Below are 18,503 nucleotides of genomic sequence, written 5' to 3'. Positions count from 1 at the left end.
GGGAGAGACCGGCACTCAGTGCCTCACCTATCCTAGCGTACCAACTTGCGACTAAGGGAATCTAAACATATAATGTCATACTTTGTCCATAGGCCACATTGCAAGATAATTGCGAATACTGAATAAATATTAATAAAAAGCTGGGCCGACAAGGCCGTCATAACTACTACAGCTGACAATCCAAAAAAAGGTACATAAAAGGCCTACAATCCCAACATACTGCATTAACTGACAGGATATGTCTACAAGCCTCTACTGATGGATATACTGTGACTGGAATAAGACTCCGACCTACTCATAACATATATATATATACACAAAGATGTACGTAAAGCTCTAGACCTGGCAACTCCGAAGGGTATGGAGCTTACCGATCAAGCTGAACTTGGGCAACACCTAATAAGGAGGTCTACCCGACAGATATGAATCTCCCAGAAATTTCACAACAATATCAGATAGCAACAAAGTGCAACAAAAATAAAAGCAAGTACAGCCTCTCAAGGCATCAGTCGCTCAACTCATCTCATCAGCTCATACTCTCGGCTCTCTGCCCTCAATACACACTCTCTTATTACATCATCATATACACGTGACATACAGGCCTATAAGGCCAACATGATTATTTATAAACTCAAAACATAGGCCGGCAAGGCCGTACAATATTTCACGTACACAACATATGTCTACAATCCTCTAAGAGTACATACTTATCACAAAGGTCGGGGCAGAGCCCCGCCATACCAAATAATACACGTCTAAATCATACTGACCAAACAATAAACTCCGGAGCAAATGGAGCGCACCAACATCTTCCGCTGATCTGATGGCCTACTTGGAGGACTCTCGACCTGTCTATCGGAACCTGCGGGTATGAAACGCAGCGTCCCCAGACAAAATGGACATAAGTACGAATAATGTACCGAGTATGTAAGGCACATAAATAAGTACATAACAGACATGGAAGAAATATAGAGTAAATGACTCAACCTGTAAGTATGGATAACTTTGTAAATCATGAAATAATTATAGTGTCATGCATATGCGTATGAATGTCATGTTGTGCATAGGTACATTTTTCATAACATCATCAGGCCTCTGAGGGCATCCCATCATATCATCTCGGCCACTGTAGGCAAAATCATCAACGTATACCAGCTGATCAAGTGGTGGTGCGTATATAACGCCATAACATTTTTTCCATATCCCATATACATATATATATTTACATATAAATACGCGTATATAACGCCATCTAGTCATGGGTCAATGTACATGTATAAATGAATGAAATGCATAAAAATGTGTTAATAATCTCAATATTCCTTTTGGATAAACTTTATCAACTGCATATTATTCTGAGACATATGAACAGATGATATAATAATATATCACATGGGGAATCAAGAACATAGAGACCCCCAGTACTTCTATAAATAGAGTCGTTTATGAAAACTATGCGTTTGCTCTTTTCTTCTGTATAATTTGGATCATGCCAAAAAGAAAGAAGGGATAACCTTAACATACCTGAAGTAGGGAAAAATCCGTATGATATTCTTGAAAAAGGTTACACCGGACTCCTTTAGAACCGCAAAATTTTATATTGCTACGGTTCTAACAATTCTCGTTGGAATTGTTTGGTTGCAAGAAGTTTGGTTGAAATCTTGTAAGAATTGCTTGAAGATCCTGTCTTGCATAAGACTTACGTTTGAGACAAATGTTTGTAACGTGCAAACACTCACGTTTTTGAATGCACATAGAAATGGATTTGTGACTATTGAATTGGAGAAATCTTCTAAGGCTTTTTACTAAAGAACGTTACCATTTTCATATACTTTGTGAATTTAGAGCTTTTTATGGCTTGGCCAAGAATTTCTTTCAAAGTGACACCTAGCAAGGTTATCTAAGAGTCACTTAAAGACTCTTATGCTGCTTCCACGTTTTGGGAGGATAACCTTATCCAATAATTAACCATTAATCCTCTTACTTGATTGTTAATCTTCCATTACCCAATAATTCACATAATTAGGAATTATCTCCAACTACTTAAAATACTACTCACTTTTAATACCCTTTGTACACCTTACTATCATGGTCATGTTGTACCTTGTATGACACTAGTCCATAAATATCGGGTATTTTAGCTTGGGTCGTATTTTAACCCAACCTGACAAACATCGACGAAATTTATTTTCTTCGATTTACTTACCCTCTCACCTTCACGAATTTACTCATCACTTGTTTGAAATAGCATAATACTTATAATCCCAAAATAATCTTATTCCCGAACTTACGTCGATTAACTTGGGGCAAAACTTTAACGTACGAAAACATGGTGTGTAACAAATGAAGATATGCTTACCTGCCGATACTGACTCAACTCTCTCAATATAGTAAGTAAAATAGTTGTCCGGCCTTATAAGGCTCAGTATATATACAACTGCTATGTCGTAGTAGGCTCGTTCATAGGCGCTCGGCCAACTGGGCTCGCTCATAGGCGCTCGGCCACAGTAGGCTCGGTATTTAACTTACCATTTGATCAGAGGTTGCTCAATAGGGGCCTGCCCATCGATTATAGCTCGATGGTAATGAAAATACTGTAATTCTGTATATATAGACTTTCTGCTCTCTTGACTGGAAATAGGAAATACTCAATTGAATATGAAGTCCCGATAAGGAGATTATTGTAACTTACAAGACTAAGAAAATATACGTAAATTCTGGAATATGAATTTCTCTTTATGCCTCGTTATCAAACTCGTGTAATTACGAGATCATGCCAAAATGAAGGAAGGGCTTAGCCTTAACATACCTGGAGTAGGGAAATATCCATATGATATTCTTGAAAAAGGTTGCACCGTACTCCCTTAGAATCGCAAAATCTCACGTTGCTAAGGTGCTAAGAAATCTCGTTGGAATTTTGGTTGCTAACGTTGGAATTCTAGTAGATGTTATGAATTCTTCTTTGTTTTGTAACCTTTTCAATAAGAAATCATTATCAGATTACTACTTGAATATCTAATGTCCAAAGAAGCCAAAATGCCCATTTCTTTAAGTCTTTACACGTAGAAGGATTTAGTGTTTAGTATGTGACACCTTTAGCTTGCCACCTTTCTTTGTGAATAATGACTCATTTAATTGATCCACCTTGCTGCCACGTTTTGGCATTTAAGCTTATCCATAATTCTAGTTAATTATTCACTAATCTCCTGATTAACTTATTAATCTCTCACTAACTAATAATTAATCAATTACCCACATACTTAAGAATTATCCCAAATTACTTAAAATATTGCTCATTTTTAGCATACCTTATACACCTCACTAACATGGCCATGTGGTACCTTATATGGCACTACTCCATAAATACCGGGTATTTTAGCTGGGGCCATATTTTATCCCAAAATGTCAAACTTCGACGAAATTCATTTTCTTCGATTTGCTTACCCTCTCACCTTCACCAATTTATTCATCACTTGTTTAAAATAGCATAATGCTTATAATCACGAAATAATTTCATTCCCGAACTTGCGTCGATTAACTTACAACAAAATGTTATCGTACGAAAATGCAGGATGTAACAGTGATGGCCCATGCTGGGGCCAAAAAGGCCGAGGTAAGAGTGAATGATATCTTTGCTATCAAACAATCCCAAGAGAAGGACTGAGGGACTTCTTCGCCCGCTTCAACTGAGTAAGAATGACTTTGCCCAATGTATGAGAGGAAATGGCGGTAGCCTCATTTCAAAATGGGCTGAACCGAAATAGTTCAAGAGCAACAAGAAAATTCTTAAGTCGGCTTATGAAGTACCCCCAATAACTTGGGACGAAATACATAATGCATACTGTGCCGAAGTTCGAGCAGATGAGGACGACCTCAATGGGCCACTCATCGACTGATCTCAGTACAAGCAGAACCCAAAAAAGATCGGAGAAACGATATCAGAAGAGACCCAGCAGCCTCATGGCCAAACCGGGAACGACATCTCCCATATGTCAGAACTACCGCTGTATCCTTACCTCGCCATGAAGAGGGACCGCCCCGATCAAGAACGGGGACTCACCGAAATGAAAGAGGTATGCCCCATTTACTATCCGCTCACAATTTTTGCGTGTCACCTACAGAGATCGTCTACGCCTTGGAGAAGCTCGGACCCAAGGTTAAGTGGCCACATAAGATGAGATCGAACCCCAATACCAGAAAATCAGACGCCTTCTGCGAGTTCCATCAAGAGCGAGGATAAAAAACCAAAAACTGCATTGCCCTAAGACAGGAAGGCGTAAACATGCTGCGACAGGGATACCTTAAAGAATTGCTGAGCGATCGGGGAAGGACCAACTTTTCTAGGGGACGCGAACATCAAGGGCCACCGAAGCCACCCTCGCTAGCCCGTACCATCCACATGATCATCGGTGATGGGGACGACGCTTCCGTCAACAGCGTGAAGTTCACCACGACCCACAAGCTCAAATGGTCGATCACCCACGAACGGTATAATGAACTCGAAGAAAGTATCATCTTCGACAAGTTAGATACCAACGGTTTGACATTCCCTCACTATGACGCCCTTGTTATTACTTTACTAATTTTAGATACCGACGTAATACTAATTATGGTAGATGACGGGAGCGGAGCGTAGTACTCACACAAATGAAACTCGAGGACAAGATAGTACCACATTGCATCACACTAACAGGTTTTAACAATGCAGTTGAATGAACATCTGGAGAGATCACACTCCCCGTCCTGGCGGGTGGTGTCACTCTGGAGACCACGTTCCACATCATGGACCAGGATACAACATACAACCCATAGTAGGGCGACCATGGATTCACTCCATAAGAGCCATACCCTCCAGCGTGTACCAAGTCGCCAAATTCCCAACTCCATGGGGCATATTCAGCATACGTGGGGAGCAACGCACATCCCAAGATTGCTACCGCATCGCCCTAGACTGCACAACCACCTAACAAATGAGAGATAAAGAGAAACAAGTATAGCAATCAACATGGTCAAGGTTAGTATGCGACGACATCAAGGATGTCATCAGAGACCCCGAGGTGGCCGAGGCCGCAGGTTCAACCATAGAAGACCTCGATCCCATTCAGCTAGAAGTCAACGACCACAACAAGAAAGCTTACATCTGCTGCAAACTCCAAGAATCGGGTAAGTTTCGCAAATTTCTAATTACTAACGCGGACGTATTTTCTTTTAGCCATGTAGATATGCCAGGTATCCCAAAGGAGATCGCCACACACAAATTGAACATAGATCCACTCAACCCTTGGTAAGTCAGGTTCGACGTAAGTTCAATTTCGCAATCAATGACAGTGTGCGAAGAAGTGGAAAAATTATTGGAAAATGACTCCGTCAGAGAGCCGAAGTACCCCCAATGGGTCGCCAACATGGTCATGGTGAAAAGGAAGAACGACAAGTGGTGGATGTGCGTAGATTTCACTGACCTGAACAAAGCTTTCCCCAAGGATTCGTTTCCATTACCTCATATCGACCAGCTCATCGATGCGACAACCGGGCATGAGTTGCTGAGTTTCTTGGATGCCTACTCGGGCAACAACCAGATCCTTATAGAGGAAGAGGACCAGGAAAAGACCACCTTCATCACCCACCAGGGGACGTACTGCTACAGGGTCATGCTATTCGGATTGAAAAATGTGGAGGCAACTTACCAAAGGCTGGTGACGAAGATGTTCAAAGAACAACATGGAAAAATGATGGAGGTATACATCGACGACATGCTGGTCAAATCCAAAAAAGAAAGAAGATCACATTGACCATTTAAGAGAAGCCTCCGACATACTCAGGCAATATGGCATAAAACTGAACCCCGAGAAATGTGCATTCGGTGTGGTCTCAGTGAAATTCTTGGGTTTCCTAGTGTCGCAACGGGGTATCGAGGTCAATCCAGACCAAATTAAGGCCATCGAAGGTATACCAGAGCACTTGACCCCCAAAACGCAAGTCCAAAAACTGATCGGCCATATCGCCACTCTGTCAAGGTTCAACTCGCAGTCCTCCGATAGGTGCCACAAGTTCTTTGGCATACTCAAAAATGAGAACGACCTCCAATGGACCCCTGAGTGTGTCCAAGCACTGAAGGAATTAAAGATATACCTGTCCTCGCCACCATTGCTCTTTAAATTGGAACCAGGACAACCTCTCCTCGTCTATCTCGCCGTGTCCGAAGTCGCTATGAGCGCAGTCTTACTCCAAGAAAATAAAGGTACGCAATCTCCCATCTATTACATTAGCAAGACACTAGTTGACGTCGAGACGAGGTACCCCCATATTGAAAATCTGGCTCTGGCCTTAGTCATAGCTTCACAGAAGCTTAGACCGTATTTCCAATGCCACCCCATCTCGGTCGTCATGACTTTCCCTTTAAGAAGCATTTTACACAAACCCGAACTTTTGGGCAGATTGGCTAAATGGGCCATCTAACTAAGCGAGCACGATATTACATATCGACCGCGAACGACAATAAAGTCTCAGGTCCTCGTCGACTTCGTCGCCGACTTCAGTACGCACATACTGCTCGAAGTCGAAAAGGAAGCCGCCCACGCTTCTCCCCAAATACACGACCTCTGGGTCCTATACACCGACGGCGTATCTAATGCGTCGGGGTCTGGGCTGGGACTCGTACTCGAAGTCCCGATAGGAAAAGTGATTCGCAGTCCATAAGGTGCTTGGACATGACTAACAATGAGGCCGAATATGAGGCCGTAATTGCAGGACTAAGACTAGCACTCAAATACGGGGCGGAGCGACTAAGGCTGCGCTGCGATTCTCAATCAACCAAGTCACATGGACTTTCCAAATCAAGGAGCAAAGGTTACAAAGATACCAGACCGAAATCTGCAAACTACTGCCCGAGTTCGACGAATGTCAGCTCGACCATATTCCCTGAGCACAGAATATCGAGGCGGATGGCCTCGCCAAATTAGCAGCAGCCACTAAAAGCATCACAACCGGAGACCAAAATGTGGTCCACCCCCTTAACTCGTCGATGGAGAAAATCGAGGTAAGAACTATAAAGCTAACTTGGGACTTGGGACTGGCGCAACCGTATTAATATATATTTGTAGGACGGCATACTCCCTAGTGACAAAAAAAAGGCTAAGAAGCTGCAAATGTATGCGGCCAGGTACAACATCGTTCACAACGACCTGTACAAAAGGACATATGGCGACCCCTTGGAGAAATGCTTAGGCCCAAATCAAACATGACGCGTCCTTGAAGAAGTGCACGAAGGCCACTGTGGAGCTCACTCCGGAAATCGAGCTTTGGTCAGGTGCCTCATACGAGCAGGATACTATTGGACCACCATGAAAAAGGAGGCCACAAATTTCGTAAAAACATGTGAGCAATGCCTGAAGTACGCCCCAATGATCCACCAAGAAGGCGAACACCTATACTCAGTAACTTTCGCTTGGTCGTTCATCAAATGGGGAATGGATATCGTGCCCCCCTCCCGATCGGACGAGGTAACGTATGATTTCTCTTGGTTTTAACTGATTATTTCTTTAAATGGGTGGAACCAGGAGCATTCGCCCAAATACGCGAACAAGAAGTAATCGCCTTCATATGGAAGAACATCATATGCCGTTTTGGACTCCCCAAAGAAATCAGATGTGACAACGGACCTTAATTTGCAGGAAAGAAGGTCGCCGACTTTTTTGAAAAATGGCAGATCAAAAGAATACTATCAACGCCTTACCACCCCGTGGGTAACGGGCAAGTGGAATCCTCCAATAAGTCTATACTGAACATCATGAAGAAGAAGCTCGAAGATGCCAAGGGACTGTGGCCGGAGATATTACTAGAAGTACTCTGGGCCTACCGAACAACGCCAAAAATGAGCACAGGGGAAATACCATACTCGTTAGTCTATGGGATTGACACAATAATACCAGTCGAGGTCGGGGAGCCCAGTCTAAGATACTTCTGCGAAAGCAGACCCCAGAACGATGACAGTAGAAGGCAGGAACTCGACGAATTCGAGGAACGAAGAAATATGGCCTATGTGAGAATGGTCGCCCAAAAGCAGCAAGCCAAACTCTACTATAACAAAAGAGCAAAGATCAGGCCACTTAAAGTCTGGGACTATGTGCTTAAAGCTAAAACACAAGCAAGCAAAGATCCACGGGACGACAAACTAGGAACAAACTGGGATGGCCCCTACAAAATCACGGCAGCAGCAAGCAAAAGGTCATTCACACTAGAAATAATGGAAGGAAAGAAACTACCAAACAACTGGAACATTACACACCTCAAGTACTTCAACTTTTAAATATGAGGTCCCCCAAAGTCGTACTCTTTTTCTCTCACTAGAGTTTTGTCCCAAGTGGGTTTTCTCAAGGGGGTTTTTAGTGAGGTGATGACGGGGATTCTTCAGGATTGAAGTGCGCACTAACGAAGACACTGGACAACCAGTTCATTACTCGACCTCTCACTACTTTTCTAGCTTGACCAATGAACGGACTAGATAGACCGGGACTGGGACTGGACTACTAGCCAACGCCTAGAAAATATGTAAATCTCTCCAAGAATATGAATAAAGTACATGAAGTTTATTCCCGCATTCCCCAAGTAAAGGTTACATTCGACCTCATTTGAATTAACACCTATTCAGCCCACGACCTGAATCAATTAAAGGTTACATTCGACCTCGTTCGAATTAGCACCTATTCGGCCCACGGACTCAATCAAGTAAAGGTTACATTTGACCTCGTTCGAATTAACACCTATTCGGCCCACAACCTTAATTAATTAAAGATTACATTTGACCCCGTTCGAATTGACACTTATTTGGCCCACGACCTCAATTAATTAAAGGTTATATTCGACCCCATGCGAATTAACACTATTCGAACCATGACCTCAATTAATTAAAGGTTACATTCGACCTCATTCGAATTAACACCTACTTGGCCCACGAACTTAACCAAATGAAGGCTACTTTCAATGTCGTTCGGCCTACTCAAACAAATTTGTTACAACAAAGGCAATCAAGCAACAAAATCAGAAAACCGCACAAATCCTAAGAAACAAAAGGAATCACGCACGAATAACAAAACTAAAACTGCATACTTAGAAGATTTTTTACAAAGGCTGCACGCCTACAAAAAGTGCACACGTCCGCGGCTAAAACAAAAAAGAACAACTAATCACCGCCCGGCCCAGCAACGCCGGCCGCTTCTTTCGCCATTGCCAACGGGATATTTACCCTCATACCAGGCATCCAATTTGATCCAATCCACGCTCTCACCCTCCTCGTCGTCGCCAGCTTCCGGTGTAGCGTGGTCATAGCCACAAGAAAACTGAGCTTTACGTGCCTTAGCACGTGCATCCTCGAAGGCAGCTTCTGAAACATCCCCCTCCCCCATCAGATCCCTGAATATGTTCAGCTGAGCCTCGACGTGAATCCATTCCTCGTACAAATCATGAGGAACATCAGGAAAAGCAGAAGCGCAAGAGGTTGACGACTGAGCCAATAAATGTACCTTCTCTGCCTCAAGAGTAGCAACTCGATCGCTAAGGCCCGAACCCTATTTTTCTAGCTCCCCCATCCGTCATCAAGTCGCTCTTCTCTGAGCCTGGCCTCTCCAAAGCACAATCACGCTCAGAACGGAGAACGTAGATCACAATGCCTCTGTTTTTCCTTGCAGACGATGACTGGGCCGACTCCACCTTCTCTAAACCCACTACCTTCTCAGCAACCTCGCCACTCAGAGCGACTACTTTGAGTTGACACTTCTCAAGCTCAACGCGCAATGAGACCAGTTGGGCTTGAAGGTCGGCACATTGGGACTCGACCCCCTGTTCACCTCGAGCTCCTCTTCTTTGTCTCTCAACGCCCTATCGAGAATGCTGCACTTTCTAATGACCCTCATCAATTCATCATCCTTCTCCTTCAGTTCACCTTGGAGAGCCTGGAAAGTGCCGCTTCCACCAAACCGCCTGCAGATCTCGCGGTGCTTATCACAGTATTCGCGATATTTCCGCTCCATCTTCTGGAAAATGGCCTTACGCCTCGCCTCTCATCGGTTGCTCTCGATCTCCAAGATCACGGTCTCAAAGAAAGATAGAATGAGTAAGAACAAAACTGGACTCGACATAAAAAATGAAGAAAGATCAAAGGCTTACCCTAAGAGCGAGGACGGCTATGCTCCTCGACAGAGTGGCATCCTTTATTTTCTCAAGGGTCTTACCCTCCACATCGGAACAATGGGGACCAAGAGAAAGGACCACGTCCTCCGTATCAACCAGCAGATCCCGATCCAAGGGGATCGCAATAGTCAGTGTGGTCCCCTCCAATCTCACCTCGAGTCGGGTAAGTCCTTCCCCCATCATCCTCACTTCCTCGGCGTCCATATCGGAGCCCCTCTCGTAACCTTCTTTGGCTATATTTTTTCCTTCTGTGTCAACCCGGGAAGAAGGACCCTCGGCTGGTAGCGAGGCCAATGGCTCGTCCTCCCGCAAGACGTCACGGACTCTCGCCGATGGACCTTCATAATCCACCACAGTCTCAAGGAGAGACATAAATTCCTTGGCTCCCGACGACGGCAGAATTGCGGGCGGTAACTCGGCGTCATGTCCAACGTCTATGGTCGCCATTTACTGGACGATGAAATCCTCCATCATCGAACTTCCCGCACGGGATACTCTTTCACCGACAACTACAGATCGCCTTTTGCGGATAAGCAAGTTATTGCCATTCGGCAATGATCCCTCCTCATCGTCCTCGTCTACTAGATGACGCAAAGGGAAAGTCGAAAGTCCTGCTACAGGAGTAGTCGACGACCGAGCAGACCTCCCCTTAGCAGAAGGAATAGAAGCAGCCTTCCTCTTACGGAATGCCGGAGCATGAGCCTTCTGCCTTCTCGAAGGTCCTCGGGCTGAAAAAGAAAAATCAGAAGATTGTCACTCCCTCTATAAAACCGCAACAAGCAGACAACCACGAGGTCGAAACAATATAGACAAAATAATTATGTATGCATAGACAAATACATATAGACGAACTCACCGGTCGCGGAAGGCGCATGCCCGACCAAGGGAGGGGGCGAAGTCTCAGCTGCACGAAGAAGGGACGGAATGTTAGACTATGACTAAAATAGGCAAAATGAATGCTCAACAAAAAGATACTTACAGGCGTAATTTCAAGCCTCGGGGAACCCGCTTGCATTGGCCACCACGTCCTCGGTCTTGACGAAGAAATAGTTGAGCTAGAACTGACGATTCGCCTTATTGTCCATCTTCACCACCAATCTTTTACTTCCTTGATGGAGAAGGTACAACATCATCTCCCTATAGAAACTAGGGGCGGAGAGATGCATCAGGTGGCGAAGTGAGATCCCACGGCCAGCCAACTCCATATATTTTGTCAGCATACGGATAAGCTAGTAGATATAAAGGGAGAGCTGGGCCGAGAAGATGCCGTAGTAGTGACAAAATTCCTCTGCCAATGGTAGAAGAGGAAAAAAATAGCCCACGTAGAACGTATACGCATAAAACACGCAATATCCTAGGCGATGTATCTGTACCACATCGTGCCCCGCCGGAACTAGATCAATGTAAGCCGGAATTTTGAACTTTTTCCTAAATGCAGCGAGGTCAACCTCGTTCATCACCAACTCTGATACCTCAGGATCGTCTTCGGGCAACTTCAAAAAGTCAGATCTTATATTTTCACTGCTAGAAATTATTTCCTCCACTGTAGGAAACCCCTCATCTTTAGGGGTAACAGAAACACTTTCGTCGTGAGGAGGCATGCGTACCGCCAAAGGGGTAGGATTAAGCGCCATACTAGAACCAGAGGGTGCGTTAACCATATTCTTGAGGGAATATATCTTAAGACAAAAGAGTCGAGAACAACCGAATCACTGGAACCGAGGGAATGGATGCACAATGACGAAGCAAAAAGGAGACAAGGGTTTGATATGGAGAATGAAAAAAGGGACACAAGGATTCGATAATGCAAGTATGCAAAATAAACACAAATGGACTCAAATCCCTATTTATAAGCATTCAAGCACCAAGATCGAGAAATAAGGCCATCATTACCCAGCACAGGTATTGAAACGTCAGAGGCGCAGGAAACGACGTAAGGCGTCGGGAAAATGCGTCATAATGACGTATGATGTCGTGATGTCATTTTGAAACAATGCATCCCCAAAGTTTGCATCTCACGAAAAATCGTGTTGCCACCTCGCCTAAAGCGCCGCTACCCAACTTGCTCGTCTCATTTCGTCAACTACGACATACAGAGTCCGCTCATCAAGGCCATCTGAGCTCAGCTTTAATAAGCAGAGGGACTAACTGTATAGGCCAAAATCTGTCTTCAGAATATTTAGCATAATATGTCATTAAAGAAAGTTATTGGTTGAGCTCGCCCAAGACGCAGCGAGGTCAATGGCCGAGGTGCCGACACGAGCCGTGGTCAAGATATCGACGGTTATCGCCATCAAGATGTCAGCAAGGGTCGAGGTCGAGATTGGTTATTGATGATAAGACTTGCAACGGCTAATTTGTCAAGACAAGGTACTAAAAGGGAATATTCTAGTGAATATTCCCTTTATTTGTACTATTAAGGTTTCCTAAGAAAAATGCCCCGTATATATAGAAAGAAGAAGACAATAATAGGAGCATGTAATATTGATTCTGATAAGAACACTTTTGAGAAGAAGGCTTCCTCTTTGGCAAAAATACAAAGGTCGCCTTTACAAATATTCTTGGTGATATATTATTCCTCACTTTTCCATCAGATCCGAGGATTGTTCATGCGAATCCTCGATCTATCTATCATTCATCATTGTCAGGCTAAATATTCGTCTCACCCATCCATTATTGGGTGAATCATTCCCTTTATTTACTTAAATATCATTTATTGACATTTATTGTTAGTTATAATACCCTTAACGTCCTTGCTTTAAGAGTATTTTGTATTTATTGTCACCAACCATATACGAAAATTGTCCTATCTACTATACGTTTTTGTGCTTTATATCTAGAGTTATCATCCTTGGTTAGATTTAACCCCATACTACATAAATTCAATAGTTTAACCAGAGATTGCATTTTTTGGTCAAACAAATCTATTGAATGAGTTTCTTGTTGGTAGCAAAATAAAGATAAATTTTTCTATAGAGATTATAATTCTCTCTCTATATTTATAACAAAGGGCTTCTCAGTTACATAAGTGTATCCACACTATATAACGATATATAACGATCTATTATACGTTGTTATCTAGTATAAATATATTGTTTATACATGGTTATATAGAAAAGAAAAATTATTTATACACTATATATATAGTGTATGCAAAACTTATAATAGTATGTAAGGGTAGTATGTAATGTATATATACACCTTTATATTCATATTATACAGATTTTAAAAATAAAAGATAAAAAAATGAATAGGTTTCTGTGGTAGCTCGGGCAAGAAGGTAAAAAATAACGTTGAACGAGATTTGGCTTCATGAAATTCAACGTAAACATATATTTGCTAATCTAAGTATCAATAATTATAAGGCTATGCAAAGTGTAAATTATTTGTTTTGGTACATTTGCATAAGAAACCCTTTATCTTTTCGTTGATTGAATATTGCACCTAATAGCATGAGCCCGTTTAGATTGGCCGGATAAAAGTAACTTTTAAGCACATTCAAACGGAATAAAAGTAACTTTTAATCATAAGTATTTGTGCTTAAAATTACTTTTTGAGTAATTAAGATGATTTTATAAATACTTATTAGCTCTGAAATTAAAAATAAGTGGTGATGTATTTGACAACATTCAACACTTTTCTGTTTAAATTATTGAAATGTCCTTAAATCTATTAGCTCTAGAGATATTATTTTTTGGATATTTTTCTCTGAAAATTTTAGAAATATTTTTGTTTAGATATTTTTTTAAAATATTTGTATTGTTACTTTTCCTATCATTCAAGTTTGTTATTTGTTTCAAAAGTCTTCATTTTTCTTAAATTTCGTGTCGAGTCAAACAAGTTCGCATAAATTGGAACATATAGAGTATTATTTGGAGTTGTTTTGAATTTTTGTGAGTGATTTAGCTAGCGTTTGGCCATAGATTCCCAAATTTATTCTGAAAAATCTGATTTGGGTGAAATTTGGTTTGAAGATGAAAATGTGTTTGGAAATTTGTTTTGGGTGAAGTTTGGTTTGGAAAAACATGAAACAAGACTTATACCCACAAATTCTAAAAACTATCACAAATACCCAACAGTACCATTATCAACAACATTCATTATATTATCGCAAACCATAGTCCTGAACATAAATAAATTTGATACAAAATTATCATTTTTATAATGAACTACATGATACATTATCAGATGATCGAGAAGACGAAGCAACATCGTTACAAAATAATAAATTGTGGGCTCTTTTATAAAATACAAAAGTTTGGGGCAATTTTTTAAAAAATATAATAATATTTTGGCCCAAAACCAACTATTGAGCTGGTTTTGGGATTTGGAATTTGGCCAAAATGTAGGCAAAATCTATGGCCAAACATGTATTTGCCAAATAAAATTCAAGTTTATTTTAGAAAAATCTATAGCCAAACGGGTCCTTAAACTTGTGTTTGAGCGTATCAACACTCTTTTTCATTCTAACATTTGGCCAGTGTATACTTCATTATAAAGAACTTTTCAGAAGAAATTTGAAATATTCAATATTTGGCATAATAGATATAAACCTTTTCAAAACTTAAATACACAATTTCATGAATGCAATGGAGATGCTCTATACATAACTACATAACCCACAATGTGCACAGAGCTTCTATGATAATGAACTCTTAAATACATAAATAAATTAGACTCGAAAATACCAACTGGATGCATTTGGATACAAGCTATCCCAAGTACTGGTGGTACAAGTCATGAGTACTAAGATTATGATAACAACGTTGATATGAAAAAAATACATTATCTATTTGGAATATACATAACAGAAACACAAGTCCTAAACTACTATGAACAAAATGGTAGCTTGCAACTAGAAGGCTGGTACATATCCAATGCTAGCCTTCAGCTTCCGCAACAGTTCAACTCCAAAATCTGCACGCAAGGTGTAGAAGTATAATATAAGTACAACCGACCTCGTATACACAGTAAGTATCAAGACTAACCTCAACGAAGTAGTAGCAGCAAAGTTTAGTCAAAAGATACTCACTTCTTATAATCTGTGCAGCTCATAAGCATGTACAACAATGGATATCAATAATAAAGTGCTCAATCAAGGAAGAAAGTAATAAGCATATTTTTCTGAATAACCAGATCAAAAATATACAAATATACTAAATTCGCATATAAAGGAGATTTGCACCAAGTATCGTTAACTCGACTACTTCCACATGACTATAGAGTGACTATGCATTGATAAAAACCGAAATTTACATTAGTTTCCAATTAACATTTATATGAATGCTCCTAATTGAGCTTAAAATGTCTATTCATGATAAAGACTCAATATATACATCAATCTGATACTCTTCAAGTGTCCACCAATCCACTAATAAGTCCTATGCATATATTGTAACGACTCGACCAATCGTTTTGAGCATTTGCATTCAGTTCGATAGTTTGAGGTCAAGAATAACTTCATATGGTGTAGTATGACTTACGTTTATCGTCAGTTTTGGTTTTCGAGTGGTTCATAATTGATTTAGAAGAATGATTCTTAACTAGAAAGTTTTAAGTTGAAAGAGTTGATCAAGTTTGACTTTTGTATATTTGACATAGGATCAAAGTTTTGATGGTTCCGTTACGTCCATATGGTGATTTTGGACTAGAGTATATGCCCGAATTTGCATTTGGAAGTTTCTAGAAGGTTTTGGTGCTAATTAGCAAAAGTTGGCAATTTAAAGGTTTGAAAAGTTCATAAGTTTGACCGGAAGTTGACTGCGATGTTATCGGGTTCGAATTGTTGTTCCGGAAGTTGAAATACGTTCATTATGTTATTTTGAACTTGTGCGAAAAATTTGAGATAACTCCGAGTTATTTAGACGTGTTCAGCGTAAGTTTAGAATTTGGTAATTCGAAATAGTTCATTAAGCTTAAATTAAGGTGCGATTTGCAGTTTTGATATTTTTATGTGTAATTTGAGGCCTCGAGCAGGTCCGTGTTATGTTTTGGGACTTGTTGGTATGTTTGAACAGGGTCCTGAGGGGCTCGTGTGAGTTTTGAGGTGGTTTTCAGACCATTTGTAGGCCATTTTCAACTGCTAGTTTTTGGATACGAGGGTGTAAAATGTGATATGGGACTTGTGAATCGTGTTCGCAAGAGTAAAATGTGATGGGAGCTGTGAATCGCGTTCGCGGAGGTAAGGGTCGCGTTCGCGAAGAAGAAATATCTGCTATAATTAAGTTGATTTTGGGAGCTTATATCTTGCAATCTACTTGGAATTTTGAGGTAATCCAAAAATAAAAGTTGTAGTTCTTTGTGTCTAGTTTTCAGAAAAATAAAATGTTTAGAATTTGAAATTTTGTACCAAAAGTTACAGCCATTAAACTATAGGATGTCTGGAAAGAGTTTGGGAAGGGTAAATGGAGTATGTTCATCCCGATCGCGGGGCTTCATGACCGCGATCATGAATATTAAAACTGTGTTGGAGATTTTTGGAATCGCGATTGCGAGGCTGGTGACCGTGATCGCGAAGAAGGATGACTGGCAGTGCATTAAAACATCCAATTTCGATATTTTGAGTTCATTTTCTTCACTTTTTGAGTTCTTGGAGAACAAGTAAGGCGATTTTGGAGGATATAAACACCCAAATCTTGAGGGTAAGTAATGTTATCATTGTTTTGTTATATATTTTGTTTTTTTATTGATTATTACACCTAAATCAAGGATTTGAAGAGAAGAAATTGGGTTTTTTTTTGCCTTGAACTTAAGAGAATGACTTTTGGGGTTTTGAACATGAAATTGAGGTCGAATTTGGATGAAACTTATATGGTTAGACTCGTATTCAAATGGGTTGTCAGAATTTTTAAATTTTTTCGGGTTCCGAGGTGTGGCCCATGTTGAATTTTGGTTGACTTTGAGTATTTCATTAAAGATTCGACCTTTATCACTTGGGTTTGTTTCCTATGGCATTATTTGATATTTTTGAGTTGCTTTTGGCTAGTTTTGTATCGTTCGAAGGTTGATTCGTGCGGGATGGTATTTTGAGAGTATTGTTTAGCTTGCTCGGTATTTGATTTAACTTGTTTGAGGTAAGTATCTTACCTAAACTTGGTTGAGGCACTAGTTGCCTGAGTTAGTTGTGATAGCTACGTGTTATTGGTGCGCATATGTGTGGGGTTTGAGCTCATGTGCGAGCATGAAGGTATTTATTCATGCTCAGGGTAATGCTTAGGCTATGATATGCCTTGAATTGATTGTTAAGCCTTAAGTTGTGATGTTTCTCATATTTGTAACCCCGTTGTGAGCTATTTGATCCATGTTTAAGGTTACATAGAGGCTAATCTCCTGATTGAACTGGATATTTGCTATTTGTGTGATGAAATTTCCAATTTGAGCTATCATAGCACACTTTTCACATGCATACACTTTAAAATATCACTTATACCAGTCCATGAGTATGAAATCTTATATTCATTGATCATATATATATGTTCTTGTATATTTGCTTTTGTGTAATATGATTTGGGTTGGATGGCTGTGATTATGCCGAGCGGATTGTGTTGTTATGTCTGTGACCACGTCGAGTGAATTGTGTTGTATTCCTGTGACCATGACGGGCAGATTGTGATATTGTTCCTATGACACGCCGGGCGAATTGTGATATTGTGCATGTGACCTGCCAGGAAAATTGTGATATTGTGCTTGTGACCATGCTAGGCGGATTATGATATACCCTGTGACCACGCAAGGCAGATTATGATATTGGGCCTATGACCATGTCGGGCTGATATCACGTTGAATTGGTCGTGCTGCGTGTGGATATGGATCCATTCCCCTAGGGTCACCCTCTTATGTTTCTCTCTTGAAGGTGTACACGCGGATTGTGAGAAACTGACAAGTTTCTGGTTGATGTGAGCTCTGGGAGAGCTGGTTATTGATTTTGGTTTGGTTACTGAGATTATAATGTGGGACTTAGTGCCATGATGTAATTTATATTTGCATCGGGCTGCACGCCGCAACAGATTAATATGTAGTTATTGCATTTCATCTTTACTTGCAATTTCCTTGGTTGTTTACCTGTTTTATTTGCATATCTTCCTTATGTGCTAAATTATTGACGGAGTAGAATGCGATAAGAAAATTGAGAGCATCAAGGTATTTTATCTATGATATCATGATTTAATCATATGCATGTCCTATACTTATTAGAATTTATGAATGTGTACAGCTGATTGATGAGTATCATTTATAATTGTTGCTTCTATTACCTCGCCGAGGTTGATTATGATACTTATTGAGTACATGTGGTCGCTTGTACTCATACTACACTTTTA

The sequence above is a fragment of the Nicotiana tabacum genome, chromosome 22 (genome assembly GCF_000715075.1).
Source record: "Nicotiana tabacum cultivar K326 chromosome 22, ASM71507v2, whole genome shotgun sequence".
Classification (NCBI taxonomy): Eukaryota; Viridiplantae; Streptophyta; class Magnoliopsida; order Solanales; family Solanaceae; genus Nicotiana; species Nicotiana tabacum.
The sequence above is the reverse complement of the archived record's forward strand: the minus strand, read 5'-3'. Positions refer to the sequence as shown.